Here is a 24277-nt window from a genome sequence, read left to right as displayed (position 1 = left end):
ATACTGTAACTCCTACTTTCTAAATAAACATTATAACTAATGAACCGAGGCTACAAGCTTCCAGATTGTATCAGCTTGTCTTTAGTTAGAGCTCCCAGATTACTAGTTTTGACCACAAAAACCTTAGCTAAGGTATAAAAGCCAATTCTTGTAAGTTTTGATAATAGAAACACATGGTGAGCTAACGGTGCTCACTTCTCTCCTTCTCGTGCTTCCTAGTCCCTCCCCAGTTGTCACATTGCAGTGCCATCTATTGCGTTGCAACCGCACATACGAGCTTTATGCATTGACGTAAGCATTTCATGGTAATCCATAGCTTTTGGTGTTGTCGACCCACGGCCTAATTTCATCATAAGTGGGAATTCAAGCTTCAACATCATAAACTAAGTATAGGCGGGGTATTGGGGAATCATTACTAAGCATTTAGATGCATTTTGGGTCAAAAACGACTAGGTCAAAAAGTCATTGCTGTTAATAATCGTGAGTTTTGCACTTGATCTAAAGTGAGATTTGAGATGTAATGTACCCTACAATTATCCATATAAATCATTTCAGATATTTTGCAAAGTAATTGTTTGCAAAGTAATTGAGATTCTTGATTTTGTGAGTCATCGTGAGTTCATCAGAGCAATCGGATTGAAAATCGGGTTCAGAATCCATTTATTTATGATCTTTCTTTATGTGGAACAATAGATTTATGTGGGAACCTAATCTATGTGTGAAGAAAAAGCTCAAAGATAGTATTTTTAGGAAAGAAAGAGAGGTGAGTCAAAATTAAGACACTTCTTTCTTTCTCTCTTTCAATATAGAATGGGAACTTGTAAGTATAGAGCTTTTTAGAATCGCGTATAGAATTCGTGTACCAAAAAAAAAATAAAAAATGATATAGAGCCGCGATGACGCACGAGCTTTTTTCTTCTCCTATTCTTGAAACCTCTCAGTATTCTTAGCACCCCCCTAAGGCCTATATAAAGGACCCTTCTCCTCTCACTTTTAACACACACATCTACAGAAGCGGAAGCTCTCTTGCAACGACGCGCCGGAGGAAGCCTCTCTCCCTTAACCTCTCATCTTCAAGCCATCTCCATCTCCAATACTCGACGTGCTTTCACCCGATTTGTGAACACTCTCTCTCTCTCTCTCTCTCTCTCTCTCTCTCTCTCTCTCTCTCTCTCTCTCTCTCTCCATTAACGCGCTTTTCTTTTCTCCATTCCGAAGCTATGGCTCTGAAGCGTGTAACACGAAGTTCCAAGGACGCCCATGCCGTTGCACCACCAAGGAAGGTGGGAAGGAAGGTGTCTACTCCGAACAGATCTCATGCGGAAGCATCAATCGAAGAAGAAGTCGAAGCCGTCCAACCGCCAACACAGGAGTTAGCCGCACGCGCTCTAAATCTGGTAAGACAAATTTATAATTATGCATTGCTATTCATGTTGACTTGGGAAGCTAAGCATAGGGAACCCCTTAAACCGTCCGAAAAACGTGATTCTATCACATGAAACAAGCATATGTTTTCATAGACTAGTGAAAGGACTGTTTGATAAATTGTTACTGTTTGTTGGATTGTTATTGTTTAATCAATTGTTATTGTTTGATAAGCAGTTTCTAATTGATATGAAGAATTGGTTGATCATGTTTGATGAATCATTAATGAGATGAATTGTTGAAAGAATATGTTTTGTTCTCGCGGGTAGCGAGATGATTCCGCGGATAGCGGAGATTAAAGCTGAGGTTATCGGCTCTCTTTTGTTCCTCGCGGTTAGCGAGATGCCTCGCAGATAGAGGGATACCTGGCGGTTAGCAAGATGCCTCGCGGTTAGCGAGATGCCTCGCGGGTAGCGGGATGCCTGGAGGTTAGCAAGATGCCTCGCGGGTAGCGGGATGTCTCGCGGTTAGCGAGATGGGAAGGTTGCGCAATTCGCGGTTAGCGAATAAATCCTTTGCAAAGGCTCTGTTGGTTAGACAGAGAAAGTCCACGGGTAGCGGCAAAAATCATGAGAAATTGGAAAAGTTGTTTTTGTTGAATAATAGGGTTGCCTTCATTAGCATTGTTTGAATTGTCGTGGTATTGTTTGAAGGGCTGTATAAAAGAACCTGTGTTTGGAATTAATTAAGGAACACTGTTTGTATATGTAAAACAATGTGGAAAAAAGTGTGCGTGTGGTATGGAAAGTGGGGACTGGCTCAGGTTGCCAGTCAAGAATGGGTGGACTCGATTAGTCGAGTACTTTTCACTTTGTCTCAGTTAATTAGAGATTTATCCCATATCATATTTTGGATTTAAGGATGGCGGCCGTGCCTCTTAAACGCGGGGAAAAAGGCGTTGTTTTTGGATCCTTAATAAGTGAAAGGGATTTCTTCTCTTATAATATAAGATCTAGAGTCCATAGAACCTTTAACCTCATCGACCTGGCTTGTGGCGTAGGGTCTTGCAACTACGAACATAATAGGTGGAAGTCTTCTTCTCTTTCATTGCTCATATCCGTGCTTCGCATTATCGGAGTAGGGTGTCATCACCGGATTTAGAGGATAGAGAAGGCTATCTTCCATGTCGCCCCGATCTTTTAGGATGGGGACCTTACATGAGACCATAAGCATGTGTGCTTAGGTCTTATAAATATTTCCTAGAAGTTTCGTAATGTTTGGATGTTGTCTGATGCTGTAATGATTGTGATTTGTTTACCGATGAGCGATTCGCTTTTGGTGATTTCTGTCATTTGAGTGTAGCTTGACTTAGATGCTAGTTGTTTTTCTTTTCCAAGAGATTGACAATCTTTTGTAGCCTTTATGCACTAGTCGAGTCAGCTTCGTCCCATGGATTGACAATTATATTCGTGGTTATCGCTATGTCTGCAATAAGATATGAGTGAGGTTAGACACCCATCCCATATTTGGCATCACCGTCGAGGAACGAAGAGACCTAAACTAGAGAAAAACACGAGCGCCTTGTGAAGTTATCCTTTAACTTCCTTTAGGATCACCTAGAGTCAAAACTTTCTTTTTAAAACCGCATAGATGAAGATTATCGTCTTTTGTTGTGTAGGGGTAGCTCGGAAGTAGGTTGTACTTGCTAAGTGCCTTTTAGGATTGTAGGATTAGATTAGGATTTTGAGAATGATTGATAGATGAGACAAGTCTTAAGATCAGGCTCCAAAAACCATAAAAAACAAGAAAACGAATGTTTGTGGACACTTTCCACAACCCCATTGCAGTTGTATAAACCAGTGGGTAAGCTTAAGGACACATTGAGGTAAAAATTTCAAGTGTTTGCAAAAAATCATATATTATTTACTTTTCCTTGATATTTTAGGCCAAATCAAGTTTAAAATAGCTCATGAAAAAACTGTCCGTTGAAAAAGTTCAAAAAAGTGCTCATTTAAGGCCTAAAGTAAATAATCACGATTATTTACTTTTAGCTCAAAGTGACAAGGTTGATACCAAAGACTCTATGCATGTGTAAAAACATCTTTTATAAAGGTTCATAGAATTTGAATCACCAAACTCACCAAAAACTTGGTAAAAACACTTCTCTTCTTCTCGCGCTTCCTATTGCCTTCGTGGTTGTTACATTGCAGTGTTGTCTGTTGCGTTGCAACCGCAGGTAAGAGATCTATGTATTGACATAAGGATTTCATGGTAATCGGTAGCTTTTAGTGTCGCCGACAGGCGGCCTAATTTCATCATAAGTACAAATTTAAGCCTCAAATTATAAACTAAGTATAGGCGGGGTATCGGGGCATCATTGCTAAGCATTTAGATGCATTCTGTGTCGAAAACAACTAGGTCAAAAGCTCACTACTGTTAATAATTGCAAGTTTTGTACTTGATCTAAAGTGAGATTTGAGACCATAATCATGTGTGCTTAAGTCTTATAAACATGTCCTAGAATTTTCGTAACATTTGGACGTCGTTTGATGCTGTAACAATTGTGATTTGTTTGTCGATGAGCGATTAGCTTTTGGTGATTTTATTATTTGAGTGTAGCTTGAGTTAGATGCAAGTTGTTTATTGTTTTCCAAGAGATTGAGAGATTCTTGTAGCCTCTTTGCACTAGTCAAGTCAGCTTCGTCCCATGGATTGACAATTATATTCGTGGTTCTTGCTATGTCTGCAATAAGATAGGAGTGAGGTTAGACACACGTCGTACATTTGGCACCGTTGCCGAGAAACAAACAGACCTAAACTAGGGAAAAACACAAGCGTCTTGTGAAGTTATCTTTTAACTTCCTCTATGATCACCTAGAGTCAAAACTTCCTTTTTAAAACCGTATAGCTTAAGATTGTCGTCTTTTGCTGTGTAGAGGTAGCTTGAAAGTAGGTTAAGTACCTTTTAATATTTGTAGGATTGTTAGATTAGATTAGGATTTTGAGAATGATTGATAGATGAGACAAGTCTTAAGATCAAGACGTAGAAAACCGTAAAAAACAAGAAAACGAGTATTTGTGGACACTTTCCACAACCCCATTGCAGTAGAATCTAGGAGTAGGGTAAGTAGAATCCGAGGTGGGATTAGAGAACATTGCTCTATCCAAAAGAATCAATTGTGAGTTGTTTAAGTGAAGTTGCAAAATTTTAGGTCTATGGCTAGAAATAGCACCAAAAGGCTATCAACCACCGAATCCGGATGGGGATTATGCTTTAAAAGTTGTATGAACCAGTGGGTAAGCTTAAGGACACATTGAGGTAAAAATTTCAAGAGTTTGCAAAAACTCAGATTATTTACTTTTTCTTGAGATTTTAGGCCAAATTAAGTTTTGACTTGACTCAGAGGCTTATATTGATGTGATAAACAAGTGTACATACTCAGTTGACCAAAAAGATGCAAAAATTTGTCAGTAGTAAATAATCGCGATTATTTACTTTTGTCTCATTTTTCAACTTTTTTTACTAACCCAGCACACTACTAGTTTAACATGTTATATTAAGCCCACAAATCAAATTTGGTAAGATTTGGATCATTGGAGTGAAAATTGTGGCCAAATTTGCAAAGTCAATCTGCAGACACAAAATTGTTGACCATTTGAACAGGAATTATCCAAACTTGATGAAACTTGGCTAGGGAGCTTAAGTTAAGCTGGTTTACAAATTTGTGTCAAGATTGTGACAAAAACTTGCATAAAAGGAGTAGGAGTAAATAATTGCGATTATTTACATCTGCTACAAAATTGGACATTTTTGCACATTTGAGTATAACACAAGGTCAAGCATATCAATTAGACCACAAACTCAAATTTGGTGAAATTTGGATCACAAAAGTGAGACTTAAGCTAGATTCTTCAAAATTGAGTCTGCAGACACAAGACAGTTTATAACTTAAGAAAATTTTGTTCAAACTTAGTGAAACTTGTCCAGAGACCTTAACAAATTGCATACTTGGCAAAGCAAGACAAAAAGTGTAAAAAATTTGAGAAAAGTAAATAATTGTGATTATTTACTTCTGATATACAGAGACACCATTTTGCACTTTTGAGCTTGTACAGTGTTAGACCAACATAATACAAGGCCACCGGGAAATTTTGGGTTCAGTTGGATCCAAATTAATACATGTTCACGCAGTTTCCAGGTTGCAGATTAGTCCTTTGGCTTTTTGCAAAAGTAGAATCTCAAAGTCTAAATGGTTGACCGATTTAAAGTGATACACGTAGATCAGCCACAATAGTTAGAAAAAATTATACAGTCTTTGTAAAAGAATAGATAACTTGATTAAAATTGATACAAGAATCAAGTTGTAGACAAGGAATTGAAAGCTTGACAGAAGTTGCAATCAGGTCAAGTAGAAGAAGTTGACAACAAGTCAATCCGACGGTAAGTACTCTATCCAGAGCTTCACAAGTCTATATGAACCTTAGGTATGGTCGTATACTAGCAAATCAAGGCATATTTGGAGAAACTGCTAGTAGAGTATCCACCGAAGAGAGTGTGAACCAAGGGGATAACTTGGACACTATCTTTTAATAAGTCTCAGAAACTTTTTCAGAATAAACATCTGAAATGTCTTCCTATTCGACTAATTCAAAAACCAGAACGACAGTGCGATATAAGCACATACTCTCTTTTTATAAGACTAATCTCCATGGAGCTCAGGTTTACCTGGATCCTAATGAAGAGTATGCTATTCGCATTGATGACCATGACATAGAGTTTGAAGAGGAAATCAGGGCAAACAAACAAGGAAAAATATACATTGATAAAAATGGAACTCAGTATCTACAAGTTGAAAACCCTGACGTGATAGACAAATGGGGATTAGAAGTAAATACCATAATTCCAGATATGGCAGCAAAAGAAGGACCACCGACTTTAGAATTCAAGAGATACGATCAAGTTGATTTGAAGCCTTTGAAACGGCTTAGCATGGATAATCTTAGGATCGGAATCTATTGTTGGGAGGATAGAAATGTCAAGGACCTTCTATGGACTTCTCATGCCAAATCGGGACAGTTAACACCCATGAAGATCATCTATATCTTCAAAATCAAAGACAAGGGTTCAATAGATCTAGCAACCTACCTATTTAGGGATTGTATAACAATAACTTTGTTATGATGACTCCTGAGGAGGTGGAACAAACCAAATATCAAGGGTACTCCATAAGGGATTGGATATTGGGCCAAGGACCAGAAACTATTCCAAGAGATGAGCTCCGTGAGAGATCTTTTGAGAGCAATGTTAAAAAAGCAAAAACTACCTCATCACAAAGAAAACTAGGTGACACTAAAACCAATACAGGGCTACATGAGTCATTATTTCCAACAGACTGGTTTGAAGGACTCGGAACAGGACCAACTACCAGGAGACCGAGAGTTGAACCAAATAGACTTGTCAAACCAGCTAATTTTCAAAAATCGGTCAAAAAATACAGTGGATCTGGGGATCCATATGACCACTTAGCAAGCTTTAAGCAAGTGCTAATAGCGAAACGCATATTTGGATTCCATACTCAATTTGAGGGATTTGGAATGACACTAGAGGGAAAAGCACTCACATGGTTCCAAAACATTCCACCAAGGTCAATCATGGACTTAAATACATTAGCTCAAGGATTTGTAGTTGCATATTCTAAAATGGAGATCAAACATAATATGGTAGCTCAAATCTATAGCTTCAAACAGAAACAAGGTGAGTATGTTTGGGATTGTACAACTAGAATGAAACAATACATTGCAAGATGTCCAGAACTAGAAATACTTGCAGCAGAAGAAAGACTAGTATCATTGTTTCTAGAGGGACTGCTAAACAAACAACTTCATGCTATATTGTATAGTAAGAAACATATGACCCTAGAAGAGTGTATGTCAGATGCTATTGACTTAGGAGACAATTGTGATATTTTCAGTGAAGAAGGTGTCCCTAAGATAACCAAAGTGAGAAAACAGCATCCGCCAAACCAGCACAAATGGGGACCGGCTACTGTAGCACCGCTTACAGCCATAGAAGACATGCTCAAAATGATGAATGAAATGATGAATAACATGCAAAATAGCACCTATGAGAGGACCAAGACAAGGGATACCTCAACAGGGACAACCAATTAGGCCGCAAAAATGGTGTGCAATCAAGGATAAATGGACCAACCATGAGACCAGTGAGTGCTATTACCGACTAGTATGATGGGAATGTTCAATGTGTGCCTATGACGCCACAAGGACAACCCATGTACAGATATCAGCCTAATATGGCCCCAGCTCAAAGACCAACAATGGGTATGGAAAGACCTCAATCCGTATTGGGTCAACAACCTCCATATCCTAGACATAATGTAGTGCTTGTAAAGTACATGCATTTAGAGGGAGTCATAGATGAACAAGCACTAGTGCCTGTTACACCCTATGCTGAGCCTAGTCCATCTACAGTACTGGTAGAATGAGAGTGATATAATTCACATCCACCACCAATGAAAGAACGTGTGACTTATACTACACTAGAACTTGCACCAATGTACTATGTAGCTAATCAAGGTGTTAGGCCTTCGATGGTAAGACCCATGATTAAGACAAAAACTGGAAATTGTCATAACTGTGGTGCAGATGATCACTTGAAAAATGAATTTCCAGAGCCTGACAAGAACATTTAGCCAGTTGAAGCTTTTTGTATGCAATGTTGCAAAAAGGGAGGATACTTCCCTGAAGACTGTCCAAAAAATCCTTTAAACAAGGGTAAAACAGTAGTGAACGTAGTCCAAGTGATACCTAGTAGCTCATCTGAGAGTGAACCTATTGTTCCAATCAAGGTAATCACCAGAGCCCAGGCTAAGAAAAAGAAACATAACCCCTCTGATGATTCGGAGAATACTAAAATTTCCTCGCAAAAGACCAAGAGAAGCAGAAGCAAAAGGTATGAGATGAGAAAACTGGAACAAAAGGCTAAGATTGAGGAGAAAGCCAAGAAACTATTCTAGAATAAAGTGAAAGAAACTGGAAGTGAAATTAAGGAAATCATAGCAGTGAAATCTGGAGGATCAATTTTGGTAGACAAAATTTTTGAGCCAATGAATGCGCCTTGGAAGCTTACCAAGCGGGACTTAAATCAAGCCAAAACATGGAAAACAAATGAAAAAACTATCCTTCTCCATATATGGAAGTAGCTAAGCTTGAAGCTTATCAAAATTTGGTAAGAATTACTCAAGAGATGCTGAAAAAACAAAAAACCAAGCTCGAGAGTGTGGCAAAACCTGAGGAGCTTGTGGTAGGAACCAATAAAAAGAAATCCGAAGTGGTGGTAGAAACCCAAATTGAAACTAAAGAGCCAGAACTCATAGTGCCTGACAGTGAAGATGCTTTAGATGGAATTCCTTTTGTAGAAGAAGACTGGCCATGACACTTATGGGAAAAAGCTAGAGAGATTAATGATGGGAGCTTAACTATGAAGTCAGCTCCTATAGAGGAAGTTTGGTTAGACAATATGCCTCCTGATATGGACATGGATGTACAATCTTTGTATGGGGATTGCGGTTTTGAAGCTTCAGGAATGTTTAAACCATCGACTTTAAAAACACTACCCTGTTACTTGGGAGATAATAAAGATAAATCCATAGTGTGTAAAACCACTCAGATAAAAAGAGTCGAACAGACCCTAGAGTTAGACAACATCAATTTAATCATGTCTACACCCATTAAATGCACTCTTACTTTAGGAGAACTATTAAAAATCAGGCCATATCTATGGAATGATCTACAAAAAAAACTCTAGAGAAGGTGGGAATAACAGGGCTAATTGCAAAAAAAAGAGAAAATTGAAACACAAATTGGATAATAAAGAGATTAGATCCGTTCCAATGAACAAAGTTGGAGAATACTACGAAGGGTGAGAAGAAAACACAACCCTTCCAGTGAGGTACAATGATATAAAAACCATGGCAATGTTGGATAGTGGGGCAGGCATAGCCATAGCCCCGAAAGTAGTATGGGAATCATGGGGACAACCAGCCATTAGACAAACACGAATGAAATTGCAATTGGCTAATGGACACATCGAAAGACCCTTAGGACTGCTTGAAAAAGTGATAGTTAATTCCTGTGGAATTGATTATCAACATACTTTTGCAATAGTGGACTTTGGAAAGAAACTCAATTATGAAATCATCTTGGGAAGACCTTTCATGCGACAAGTACAACTTATCTAGGATTGGGAAAAAAATTATTTGTACTTGAAGCAAGTGGGATCAATAACAAGGGTTAATCTAAAAGATCACACTTATAGAGACGTCAAGAAAACACCCATACAAGAATTCGACTTAGTCTCTTTGGCTAAAACTAAGCTTCTATCTTGGTTGAACAAAGACACACCTATTTGGATGTGCGGAGCCTCAAAAAACGGGAGCTTAAAACGAGAACAATGTATCTTAGAAAGGGATTGCACAGATGAAGCCTATGTACGTGAACCCTTTCCAGAGCATTTGTTTGATCAATTTGAGTGAACTCAAATTTTAGCAACAATGGATGTATGTGTAAATACGTCTATGCCTACTCAATTTTGCAATGAGGACGGCTATGACATAATTCCCATACAAATGATCTCAACCCTTCACATTGAAGACAAAATTCAAAAATCCAAGGACTTGAGGAAAGCTCAACAAGTCTTTTCAGACCTCTACTATGATACAACAGATGAATTAGAAGAATATTCAGCTACCTCAGATGATTTGGGGTCAGAAAAAGAATATGTGAGAGCTAAACTTCTCATAAAAGTAGTGGAGGAAAAGTTTTTTGACTTTCCAAACCAGAAACTGAGAAGACAGAAATGCTATAGAAGAAAGAGACACGAGAAACTTGAAAGCTAGACCTATGCCATCAGTCTCTTGCAGAACACAGTAGCTTAAGGGCAAGCCGATTCAAATATGGGTGCCCAAAACATCATCTACAGTACCAAAGATGGTTCCAAGGTTCATAACACAAAGAGGAGAATCTTCGAGCAGGGATCCTACAACAAAATGGATTTGGAGAAAAAAGGAGCACTTATCTTCTCCACAAACTGTAAAACCGATTAAGCAGTGGAGGGTTAAGTCCAAAACACTCAACCACAACATTTCATTAAAGAAAAAACAAGATACCAATGGGGGGTAAAGGCTGTACAACCACCAATAATGATACCGACAGCTCAGGAAATCAGCGTGCCAAATCATCCTGACGGTACAATAAAGCAAAGAGCACTCAAGCTACAAGATTTTCTCTTTGGGAGACAGCAAAAGAAAACCTCTACATTAGAAACCCTTGAGTTAATTTCTCAAGACCCAACCCTTGCTCAACATAATGGTTTGAATTGCATTGATCTTCAAATCATGATTGTTCAATTCATGCACACAGTCGTCCCGGAGTATGCCATCTACGAGGGATGGAAAGGAACTAAGTAATTAAGGGTAACGATTGAAGAGGGAGGAAAAAGTTTGATGTTAACGTGTGATTTTTTGCAAAATTACCTAATAATGCCCTTACAACATCATCAATACGGGAAATTTAATTGATAACATCTCCTTAATGAGTGTAAATAGTGTATATACTATCAAAAATTCATCAAAAATTGGACATCTTTTGTTATTTTTCTTGATATTGGGACTTAAAAATGGAGAAATCCACCAAAAAATAATAAAGCTATGTTTTCCAATAGATTTTCTTAATTATTGATTTTTCACTTTGCTTTTTTAGCACATTTTGTTATTTTCTTTGATTTTTTTTATAAACAAGTCAAAAATTAATAATAAATTGCAAATGAGCTCAGATGGAGAAACTGAAGATACGCTGATGATCACAAGGACAAGGCGGATAGGCACAAAAAATTTCAATCAAATCAACAGATGGAAGCGGGAAGCCTAAATTAGGTTGCCAAGGCCTACTTTCACAAATTCTTGCAGAATGAGCTACCGGAATCTGATTGAAGAAATCTTTGAGTCTAACATAGCTTTCGTGTCCTAGTAGGACTAACAGGGAAATTTGGGGAAAATTAGTTTGGGAAGTCCGAGTGTAGATATCCAAGGTAGCATAAAATCATCTCATTTCCACTAGTCGCCCTTGGAGAAGAGAGCTCTCGACCTTCGCGCACGATTTTCGGAGTCCACAGTTGCCCTTTTACGATGCCATCTCACACAAGACATGAGTGGTAGGTTCTAAGCTTATCAATGATTAATTCTATATGGCTGGTACCAAGTCTAGGCTCCAAAGGAAAAACCCTAGAAACCCAACAATTCACGAAGTCCTACGACCCAAAATTGACCATCGCGGCCTGTCAACTCAACCAAATTGGATGAGACTTGAACTGTAGCATGCCCCTATATAATAGAACACTTCTATATCACTAGATGGCCATTCGGCAGGGGTCGAGGGGAGTGCCAAGTAGAAAATCTAGGTTTTTGTTAGATGCCAAAATTGGATTCTGACTCCACACACAGCTTATAAACTGGGTCTATACACAATGTACATGGATGGTTTCATGAAAACAGTCAAGGTAAGCTCTTGAACACCAGAAAATGGCTCGAAAGCTACAAAGCGTCAAATTTGACATATGAAGTCAAACTGAATCCAAATGGGGCCAAAACTGGATGGGTAGCTTCAAGACTATGCAGCGGACAAGTCCATAGCTTCAAAAGTGACTAACCAACTCCACATGCCATTTAGTCACAAGAATCGGTGATTTTGGAGTCGAAAAAGCACAAAGTGATGCCGACACGACAAAACTTTACCAAATTCAATTTAGGACTTGTTTTAGATGTATTGAATATGTCTAGGTCATCAAATTGTCAAGTTTAGCAAAAAAAATTGATTGTTGTAAATAATCGTGATTATTTACTTTTGTGCTTTTTTGGCTTGAAAATTATATCTTCACTTATCACTTGTCCACACCTATTACATGCCACATTTCAAGTATGAGCCAAAATGATCAAGAAAATCTTGGAAATTGTCAAAAAACAAACCAAACTCTTTCCAATCCAATTTTTGAATTATCTATCTCATTTTTTTGATCCAAATCACCCCATATCTCATACGCATAGTCTACATCATGCGTAGAACCAAGTTGCACCAAAGAATGTACATTTTGATGAAAAAGTTAATACTCACAATTATTCACTTTGCCAAAATGGGGAAAACTGCAATTTTGACCTTATGGGACCAAAGAAAATGATGTTCCAAGTCCACTAACCAAGTTTGAGCAAATTTGGATCTCAAAAACTCAAAATCTCTTTATATCTATTGTTTCAGAGTCTGAAAGCCTAAATCCGGCACCATTTCCACCTAGTGCACTTAAATGATCCCACACTTCACTCAGAGCACTTAAATGCTATATATTTCAAGCTTATAATGTCAAAAATGCAAAAAATTGGAAAAAATCCCCAACTGTAAATAATCACGATTATTTACTTTTGTTATAAATTTTTTGCCTAAACTGTATGATTTTGATCTTTACATGTTTTTATGCATCTATGCATGCTCCAAAATTGATTTGAAGCAAATTGGACTCAATATGTCAGTAATTCAGACTCAGGACATTTCAACGACGGGTTTGCAGAATTTTCTAACTATTTGCACTATATTCACTTAACAGGAGCAATGCAAGCTGCCGAGAAGGCCAAGAAGAGGGTGTCCAAAAAGAAAAGCTGAAGAGTTGCCACCCTACCAACTAGACCCAAGACCCAAGTTCAGTAAAGACGGGCAAGGCAACATCCTTGTCAAGAGAACAGCTTGAAGAAAACAACACCACGATTTTCACAGGCAAGTTCAAGAGCGAAGAAGGACACCAAGTGGAACTACAATTGATCCCAAAAGAAATATATGATGTAGCTGCAAATCCAGACACAAAAGAAGCCAACAGAAGGCTGGGCCTCAGGGACTTCTACGACCAGAAATCGTGCGTCGTAGATTTCCAGAAAGCCTATGGTTATTGTCTACTATTAAAGAAGATGGGTCATCCCAAATCACCAACCAACAAGGGCAGAAAGTTGAAGTAGTGATCATAAAAGATATTATGGCCAAGGCACTGAAGCTGCCGACTGAAGGGTTGACAATGAGGGCCCTGGACAGAAAGATAGCAAGCACATTCACCAAGGAGACTGCTGCTACAACTTTTGCCGACCTCATCCAAAGGCAAGTGGAAGAACCAGCACGCCTATACCATCAACACTTCCACTTTTTAGCAAAGAGACCACCACGATACACCACCTCAAACCATGCAGTGGCAACCACCTTCACTCAGATCTTGAAGTCAACAACTAAGCAGCCAATTGATCATGCGTAGTATGTGTTGACAACGCTGAAGGGCACAAAGAAAGAAGGTAAAATCACATATCTGGGTGTGCCTGAAGTGCTGACAAGAATAGCATACTATGTTATTGGTATGTCCCACAATTTTCCGCCATTCCCAAATCAGAACACATGGATTGTATCTGCAGAACCTTCTTCCAGAACCACACATTCATCAAAGAGAGTATATAAGTTAGATGAAGAATCTGCAGAAATCTCTCATGAAGCTCATAGCAGTGAGAGCTTAGACAATGAGGAGAGAAGGTCCGGAATTGAATAAATGAAGAAGAAAGTTGTAGTTGCACATCAGGAAGAACCTCAGTAAAAGAAGGCGAGGTTAGAAAGAGAAAGACATACTTATGAAAGAAGTCGCCAAGCTGTAGGTGAGGACCCAAAAAGATGGGTTCCACGAGAGATAAAGAGACCCAAAACCAAGAACCTTGCAAGGAAAGAAGTAGAGGACCCCCCAGACTTTCTTGAAAACGCATGTACGCAGAGGCAGAAGCCCTAGAGTTAAAAGAAGCTCAAGAAGCTGATAGGAAAGCAAGGGAAGAAGCGGCTGAACAACAAAAACAAGTGGAGGCTACGGAACAAAGCGACACACATCACGACCAAGGGGAGATGTCTTCAAAGCCCACCTCACCCGCTATGGAGCAGGCACACCACCCAATGTCAAGCCCTCTCCCTTCACCAACAGCTAAACCCAATGAGGGTGAGGAAGCCAAAGAAAAAGATCCTGAACAACAAAAACAGGCAGCAGAAAGTTTTGAATAGACCAAAGAAATCAAACAAACTAGAGCTGAACCTTCCACGATCACCCAACAAGAAACAACTGAGGCATCTACTAAGCCTCAAGAAGTAGACGCAATGTAGGCAACCGCAACGCCTCAAGGAGAAGTAGAACCCCCACCGCAACCACAAGCACCACCCAAGGAGCCACAAACCGAGACAGTTCAAACATCTAGACAACCTACAGAGTCTAAAGAATGGGAAACAAACAACGAAGTCATCATCCAGGTCAATGATATATGCCAAGCAGATGCATGACCGAAAAAATGCGAGCAGCAGCACTTAGCCGCAGTGCTAAGGCTAGAGATCTTGAGCTGGTCATCGATGCTCTACAGGGAGGCCTAGATGACAGGATGAATATCATTTCAAATCTACAAAGATAGATCAAAGAGCTGAAGGATGAGGTAGAACAGTAGCAAAAAGAAATGGAGGAGCTAGGAGAGCTTCTGACCAAGTTATTTGATGCCTGCAAGACCAAAGATCAATATCTGACAGTGGTAACAAATGAACTCCTAACCACGACTCCGTATAGACGATCCAAGTGCAACTTGATGTAGCAAATGCCTCTCTGCCGCTACTCGGAGCAAAGGATCAATGATTAGGCAGCTTTTTTGAGACAGATAAGGGAAAATCTTGCCATCGCCTCCATCCAAGGTACATATGAAGTCTATAAGATTTTAGAAAAGAAAAACAAGGATCTTGAGTTAGAGCTAAAGCTAGAACAATCATAAAGAAGAGACCTTGCACTAATGCGGGTATAACAAGAAGAGCAACTGCTCAAAGAGACAGCGGAGTTAAAAAGAGTCAATCAGCTGCTGAGAGAGGGACAACCAGAGACACAAGAAGAAGCAGGTCCCTCGGAGCAACCAACTGTCGACATTCCCTCAGTCTCTTTTGCGGAGATGGAAACATAGCCGATGGAAGAGCTAGGAGGAGAAGAATATTTTTAGGTACCACTAACTAATACTGAGCAAGTGCCCATGGTACAGCTTTCTAAAGTTCAGGATGCACTCAAAGAGCAAGTTTCCCAAGAGACAGATGCCGATAGAAAAGAAGCGATGGATTGGGAGTTGATATTTCTCCACTCAGTCAATGTAACTCAACTCACTACCAACCAAATCAATGCATAGTGGCATTAGCAATCATTTCCATATCCTTTGATCAAAGTAGAGCTATTAGACGTAAAAGAAAGACTATACAAGGATATGCAGGTAGAAGGCTCAGAGGATGTCCACCCCAAGTGGAGAAAGAGCTGGTTGAACAAGATTCCAAGATATCTTATTTTGTTCACAAGAGCACCTGCAACACTACAGAAAGACCCAACATTTTGTCATGTACCAAGGGTAAGGACATGGCAAGCATTTGAAGCACTAAAAAAGAAGAGGCCGACAAGGCTAAACTACCCATGATTGCCATCTCCAGAGCAAGGAACACCAACATAGGAATACATGGTGAAAACCCTAACGGGCCATGAATTTCTTCAAAAGCCTTCTTGACCTCTCATGTGCCATGTTATATAAGATTTGCGGAATTCGATGCTCACATGTATTCAAGCTTTTCACGAGCACCATGGATGTCGTTCCTCAAAGGCAATAAGGGTCTCTGTTATGAGTTAAATGGCCAACCTTTCGAAGAAGTCATTTATGGCTTCTACGCCCGATGCATGTTTTTTCCCTCTAGCAATATGTTGGCGTTTGAGGAAGCATTCTATATAGGTTTCTTCACTTGGCGAACAAAGATATTTGGGCCAGTGATTAGTAACCTCACATCCAGATTTGTGGGCTATTCAGCCATTGAGCTTAAAAACAGAGTCACCATGCAGTTCTTGCAGGTTCCAGACAAAGAGAGAAGACTCAAATATAAGAAAGCATTACACGAGCTTAAAGACCGCCTCGACAGCCGTCAACCTGAAGACTACTTCAGCCCATGAAGCTATGTCAAGGGATGACACAGTCGAGGAGGGGGGGAATGTTAGCATCAAGCTAACTCGGATATCATTTTTTGGAGCTTTTATTGTAAAAACACTTACTATTTTGATGAATCGGGAATATTGTAACTCCTACTTTTTAGATAAACACTATAATTGATGAGCCGAGGCTACAAGATTCCTGATTGTATTAACCTGTCTTTACTTAGAGCTCCCAAATTATCAGTTTTGACCACAAAAACCTTGGCTAAGGCATAAAAGCCAATTTTTGTAAGTTTTTGATAAGTTTTGGATAATAGAAACACGGCGTGAGCTAACAGTGCTCTCTTCTCTCCTTCTCATGCTTCCTACTCCCTCCCCGATTGTCATATTGCAGTGCCGTTTGTTGCGTTGCAACCGCAGGTAAGAGCTCTACACATTGACGTAAGCATTTCATGGTAATCCGTAGCTTTTGGCGTCACCCACTCGTGGCCTAATTTCATCATAAGTAGGAGTTTAAGCTTCAAAATGATAAACTAAGTATAGGCGGGATATTGGGGCATCATTGCTAAGCATTTAGATGCATTGTGGGTCGAAAACGACTAGGTAAAAAACTCACTGCTGTTAATAATCGTGATTTTTGCACTTGACCTAAAGTGAGATTTGAGACCATAAGCATGTGTGCTTAAGTCTTATAAACATGTCCTAGAAGTTTTGTAACGTTTGGATGTTGTCTAATGCTGTAACGATTGTGATTTGTTTGCCGATGAGCGATTAGCTTTTAGTGATTTTTGTCATTTGAGTGTAGCTTGAGTTATATGCGAGTTGTTTGTTGTTTTCCAAGAGATTGACAACCTCTTGTAGCCTCTATGCACTAGTCGAGTCAGCTTCGTCCCATGGATTGACAATTATATTCGTGGTTCTCGTTATGTCTGTAATAATATAGGAGTGAGGTTAGACACCCGTCCCACATGTGAGGATCCCAATTTTTCATGCTTACACAAAGAATATTGAGTTACATTATCACTATTTCAAGGAGAGACTCTCACTACATGAGATCATCTTGGCTTATGTGTCAACATAGGGCAACCCATTTACAAAGGCATTGACTCATGAGAAGTTTGAAGCTTTTCACAAAGCTTTTGGATTGAGCATGTTCTTAGGGCATGGAACTTCCCTATACACTATGCACCAACTCTTGTTCACCGCATCATTTTTAGGAGGATTGTTACCATATATGTGGTAGTGACCTGTAGGACCACCAAGGCATTTTTTCCTCACTAGAAGGTTTTTTCCCCCGTGCATTGTATATACACCCATCACTCTACGTATAACTTATCTTTCTATTTGTGCACTAAGCAACACACTCTCTATTGTGTGCCTTGAGCTTTTTCATCTTCTCCAGGTTGTGTGTGCATCCCTACAATCCTTATTTCAATAGTACCTCCCTCTCTCTCTCTCTCTCTCTCTCTCTCTCTCTCTCTCCACCATCATCTAAAGGGAAGGTCACACACTTTTCTCCATAACAAACTTTCCTTGTTTGTGGAAAAAACAAGGAGCCATGTCTCTCTACTATATTAAAAAAGAAGAAGAAGCCATCTCTCTCTACTATACTCTCTTCTCTTTTTTTCATCAGTAAACACCTCTCCATCAACTTCGAGGCAAAAACCTCTACATATCTCTTATCACCGCTCTCTTGTGGCAAAAAAAAATCCTTTTGAGCACCAAGAATAACTTTTTCATCATGATAAGAATCTCTAAACTCCATAATCACCATCTCTCTCTCTACCTTTGTTTATTATGTTTTACATGTACGAAATAATTCTCTATGTTGGTGCTTTCAGTGTACATATGCATATATGGGCTTGCAAAAGTGTTCAATGTTTAATAATGCTTCTTATATCATGTTTAGCATGCTGATGTATTCATACGGCGTGTTTATGCTCACATAGATACATAAAAGAATGTTTCTCTCACATCATCTATGTGATAAGGAAATTGTTTTGGCCATATCTCACAAAGTACTATGAACCATGTCAAACCTTTGAACTAGAGATTAATCAATAGAGGGGTTTTTAAATACAAGCATTCTATGAGAATTAACAGAGAAAAAATCCTAATATAAGGGATCATTTTATTTATTCAAACATGTTAAAAAAGAGGTGTCTTGAATACCTCTCAAATGCATGTTATAAAGGGGGTTCTCAATAGTGCCCCCTCCCCCCCCCCCCCCTCCCCCCCCCAAACCAGCCACGTATATTTTTGTTGGTTACCTCTAAGGACTATAAGATGTCCTCAACCTTATTTGGGGTGTGAGAATTTTGTACGTGCCCAATCATAGTATCCTACACACTCATAGAAAGTCAATACATGAGCTTTCAAGCACACTAGTTCTAATCTGACTTTATTTGTACAGCAGGTGCACCTTGCTTTGGTAACACTGGTTCTCTCATGCTCTCCATCAATGTACTCCCAACAATAACCTTTAGTCATAAGAAAATTGGTCATCTTGTTTCCATATATGTGGTATTGATGTGTGCAAATGTACTTAGGACCGTCGGCACACTTTTTCCCTCACTAGGAGTTTTTTCCCTTCGTGCATTGTATATACACGCATCACTCTAGGGATAGCTTAGCTTTTTAGTTGTGAACTAAACAATACACTCTCTATTTTGTGCATTGAGCTTCTTCATCTTCTCCAAGCTTTGTGTGCATCAATGCGACCTTAATTCCAACAACTCATATCAAAGAAGGTTGCATCCTCCCGAGCATAGTCACAAGTGTTGTTAACACCACTCTCCTCACTTTCTTTGATTTAGGTGAGATTTGGTGATGAGCAACAAGTTGAGTCATACTTTGAGAGAGCTCATGATTTCGATATGCTCAGAATTTTGATTTGATCTCATTTTAGCCTCTTTTTTCGCTACATGCAATATTGCGTAGGAAATTTTGTGCCTTTGTGCAAAACCTTTGTCAATGAACTTTTTTGTAGAACAGGTATCTCACAATATTTTTTGGGTTGTGCTTCATAGCACGTTTTACTATTTCCTTGTTGTGCCTTTTTTGGAGTAGTTTTCACATCAGGTGCAGTCACTCACGATGGATGCCAACAACACAAATGTTTTCAAGATGTTTGTTGCTCACAAAAAATTGGATGGGAATAACTACCCAATGTGGTCTTACATGATGACACATGTTCTTGTGCAAAGGGCATTTGAAATGTTGTTTAGGACATTGATATACGTCCGCCTTCCATGAACACAAGCTCTGTTGAAGATATTACAGGTTTTAGCAGGTCTATTGATACTAGAGTTGTTTTCCCTACAGCTAAGCAATATCATTGGGATGTGAGAGATCTGTAGGCTCAAAAATTGATTGTATTTTTTAGCTTGACTGCTAACAAATGATCCCATGCAATATCCTACATTGTACTTTTCTATTTTTCGAGCAATTTGGATGTCTCTAGCTATAAGACTTTGTAATTTATTAATTTCGAGACTAGAAATGTAAAGAATTTTGTGATTATGAGCCAAATGAAGTAGGGCTAACTGATTCTAAATTTGAATCCCTAGGCTGTAAAAGAGTAAGAAGATTATCCATTTTTTGACCTAAAACCTTTGGCTAAGGTATAAAAGCCATTTTTTGTAAGAGTTTTGTAAGTTTTTTGGATAATAAGCGTACGATGTTTCTACAAAGCACTATGTACTCTCCTTCTTCTTTCTAAGTCCCATAACTCCCTCATGGATTGTCCATTTGTGTGTCATGTGCTTCATTGCATTCACTTGTGAAAGCTCTTCGCGACATTATAAGTTTCTCACGGTTCAACATTGAAAATAGTTAGGTCAAATTTGCCCTATAGATAATAATTGTGAGTGGTCAAAAGGGATATTTGAGGCCATAGATATATGTCTTCAGTCATCACTTATCTTTCCTACAAGTTTGGTCTCGATTGGACTTTGTTTGCGTAGTAAATTGATGAGATTTGCTTGTGGGTGTCATAGTCAGCTTTTGCTACCTCGCATGCGGTTGAGTGTAGCTTTGAGTAAATAGGGATTGAGTGTTTTCCAAGATCTTGACAACCCCTTGTAGCCTCCATGCACTAGTCGCGTCGACTCCGTTCCAATTAAATAGCAAGGCTTGGCAACTAGAGAGCTCACAATTTGGCATCGTTGTTGGGGATCGAGGTGATATAAACTACGAAAAGCCCTCAATGCTCAATACTAATGTCCAAAACTTCCTCTAGTTTGCCTAGACTATAGAAACCAACTTTTAGAAACCTCACATTTGAGGTGTGTCTACCTCAAGTGTATAGAGGTGTCTTGAGATGAGTTGTACTTGCCAAGAACCTTTAAGATAGATTAGGTGTTTTTGAGTGGTTGATAGTTTAGACTATGTTAGAGTCTAGAGACTGGCACTCTTTTCAAAAGGGAAAATAAGAAAAAACTAGTGTTGGTGGACACTTTCCACTATCATTTGTTGACTTGACTACGAGTAGGGTAAGTAGACGTTGAGAAAGATTTTTGACCTACCTCACCCTCTGAATTTTCATTTATGAAGTATTTTTTGAAATTTTAGATTTTTCAAGTACGGGACTCATGAGGTGAGCTCAAAACACCACAAATGATATTTTGGTCATCATTGATCTGGAAAAGCTATAGCAATCTATTGGTAAGTCAAAAATCTGCTTTTAAGAAAAATTTCAAAGTTTGACTAACAAGGGGCTTATTATTCCCCTTGTGATAGATGCATGCAAATGTGATTTTTGTTTTGCCAAAACTATTTGCGATAGCTTGCATAAGACCTAATTGCCATCAGCTATCATAAGACCTAATTGCCATCAAAATTTTAAAAAAGTCCATATTCTGGCATGTAGATAGTTAGCGCTTCATTTTTTAGGCTTGAAGTTGAACTTTTTTTCTTAAGTACATCTTAATTAGGTAAAGTGTGAATGGTTTTGTGAAGGATCTAAAGATTTTGATTCCATTTGAGTGCAAGAATTGAGCCAAAACAACTTTCACCCTGGATAGATACGTAACTAAGGGTAAGAACACTCAAAACAGAATAGAACTTGATGAGACATCTTGACAGCTCATGAAATACGTTGTTACAAGTATAGGAGTTGAAAAAGTGGGAAAAACTTGCAAAATTGGATACCAAGATATTAATAGTGATTATTATCCTAGGACCTAGAAATGCAAAATTTTTATTGTTTGACAACACCACATGCTAGAACATATTATAACAAGACCGTGATTTAAGTTTGGTGTCATTTGGAATTGTAAATTGCTAGATAGGCCTAAAATTCCCTAAAAATCCAACTAGAGATGAAAACTAAACCCAACTCTATGAAACTTGATGAGTGATTTGCTTATATTTTGAACATCTAGTAGAAGTCAAAAAGTTGGAAAATTTTCTTGATTTAAATTCAAGAGATATTAATTGCGATAATTATCTCCTACCCTAAAACTTCAACTTTTGGAAAATGTTGCATAGGGGATTAGATCTAGGGTAGTAATAATAAAGTACTTGTGGGGTGTTTCAAGTAATTTGAACAACTTTCATCTTGCATGGCCACTTGAATTGTACCTGAAACTACCAAACATAGAAACTGCTAGGATATTGAGCCAAACTTGCCCAAAAATTGTAAAATCTTATTTGAAGCTTAATGAACACACACCTAACTAATGGGGATCAACGAGAAATTTGAGTTTTCAAGAATTGAAGGTTGTAGATTGGTCCTTTCGCTACTTTGATAGGATTGAAGCTGAAAATATTAACCATAATCCTTATATAAACTTGCAGACTAATAAGATTTCTTGTATTTTTTTAATTGTATAGGGGTGATCAAGATCAAGCTTGAGCAATAGCACCTGATTAGAATTACCACAACTAAAAAGGGTTGGTTTGGCTCTAAAGGCTAGGTACTCTATTTCATTGAATATTTTGGGCCTTTATGTACCTTAGATCAAGTCGTGTCATAACAAATCAGGGTTATAATCAAGAAACTAAGAGTAGAGTATCTATTGAGGAGAGTGTAAACCAAGGGGAGCCGTTAGAGACCACAGTTAGAAGAAGTGCGTCACACTTACTCCACTCTAGTTCAAAGGGGTAAAAGCATGTTAATATGACATGCTTTTTGTGCTAGTTAGCATATTCAAGTTATTACATCTAAAACGAATTTGGATGCGCGGTAAAATTTTCACAAATGGTATCAAAATTTGGCAAAGTTTGTACATTTGAACTCCTTATTTTAGGAGAATTCAATTGAAATATCAAACGGAATAAATCTTAGAGATCTAGCTTGTGTTATTGTGCTAGTTAGCATGTGTCAAAATTTTGCTAACTAACACTATCCAGGATAGCAAAAAGCATGACACGTTAAAATGTTTTAACCCAAAGATGTCATCCTTTTCCACTTAATCAAGGAAAAAAACCTGTCTCAGGTTCAAGCAGATATTGGCATTTTACAAGACCAACACATACGGGGCACATATTTATTTGGACCCTAATAAAGAGTATGTGGTTAGATTCGATGACCACACTGTTGAATTTGAGGAGGAGGTTAGAGCCAACAAATAGGATACTTCTCCATGGACCAAAACGAGGTGCAGTATCTAAAAATTGGAAATTCCAACACTATGGAACAATAGGTTTGGAATTTGATACATTGCTTCCAATCATGGCCACTAAAGAAGGACCACTGTAATTGGAATTAGAAGGGTATGACCAGGTTGATGTTAAATCCTTAAAATGCATATTAGCTGTCTAATAACCCACGACTTGGAGTTTATTGTTGGGAGGGTAATAATGTGACGGATTTTCTGTGGATATCACACGCTAAACTAGGGCAATTGACACCATTGAAAATCATGTACATTTTTAAGATTAGGAAAAAGGGTCCAAAAAACCTTCACACCTCTTTAGGGATTGTTTTAACAATAACTTTGTTATGATGACTCCAAACGAGGTTGAAGCACTACTACCAAGCAACTGGTTTGAAGGCCTAGATGGAGGGTGAACAACCAAAAGAGAAAGTGTTGAGCATATCCATAAAGTTAGACTAGCTAATTTTCAAAAATGGGTCAAAAAATATAGTGGATCTGAGGATCCATATGACCACCTAGCAAGCTTCATACAAGTAGTGAGAGCAGAGAGAATATCGGACTTCCATAATCAAATCAAGGTATTTGGAATGGCTCTAGAGGATAAGATTTGACATGGTTTCAGACTATACCTCCTGGATCCATTATCAATCTGCAAACATGCGCAATGAGATTTGTTGTTGTGCTTGTTCGAAAATGGGAATCAAGAAAAACACAGTAGTAAAATTTTACAACTTCAAGAAAAAGCAAGGGGAGTCTATAAGAGACTATGTAAGTCAAATGAGATAGTACATTGATAGATATTTGGAGTTGGAAATTATAATCAAGGAGATTTTGGTCTTGTTATTTTTAGAACTCTTACTCAATAATAGACCACAAAAGGTCCTACTTTTGCTGGAGGAGATAGAAAAGCTCAAGGATGCAAATTCACCTATGAAATTTGTCATAAAATGTGGGAGAATAAACGAGAACAAGGGTTAGATTATAGACATGTACATGCTTATGGATCTAGCTAAACACGGGGCCAAAGTCAAAGGGTCCAAATGAGAGATGGTATGTCAAAGAGAAATGCTAGAATGGAGCTTAAAGACCTTAGGGTTAGCTTTATTAAAGACATCCAAAGGTTATTCTTAAAAGTTCTTAGACCTTAGGCAAGCTAGGAATGTGCTTGAGGTGGGAACCCGAATCAAGCTTGAGGTGCTTGTCGTGCTTGCTGACTAAGGTGCTTGAGGTGCTTCTCATGATTGCTAGC

This window comes from Adiantum capillus-veneris, chromosome 7 (genome assembly GCF_014529385.1).
Source record: "Adiantum capillus-veneris isolate H3 chromosome 7, ASM1452938v2, whole genome shotgun sequence".
In the NCBI taxonomy this organism is placed as follows: domain Eukaryota; kingdom Viridiplantae; phylum Streptophyta; class Polypodiopsida; order Polypodiales; family Pteridaceae; genus Adiantum; species Adiantum capillus-veneris.
The sequence above is the reverse complement of the archived record's forward strand: the minus strand, read 5'-3'. Positions refer to the sequence as shown.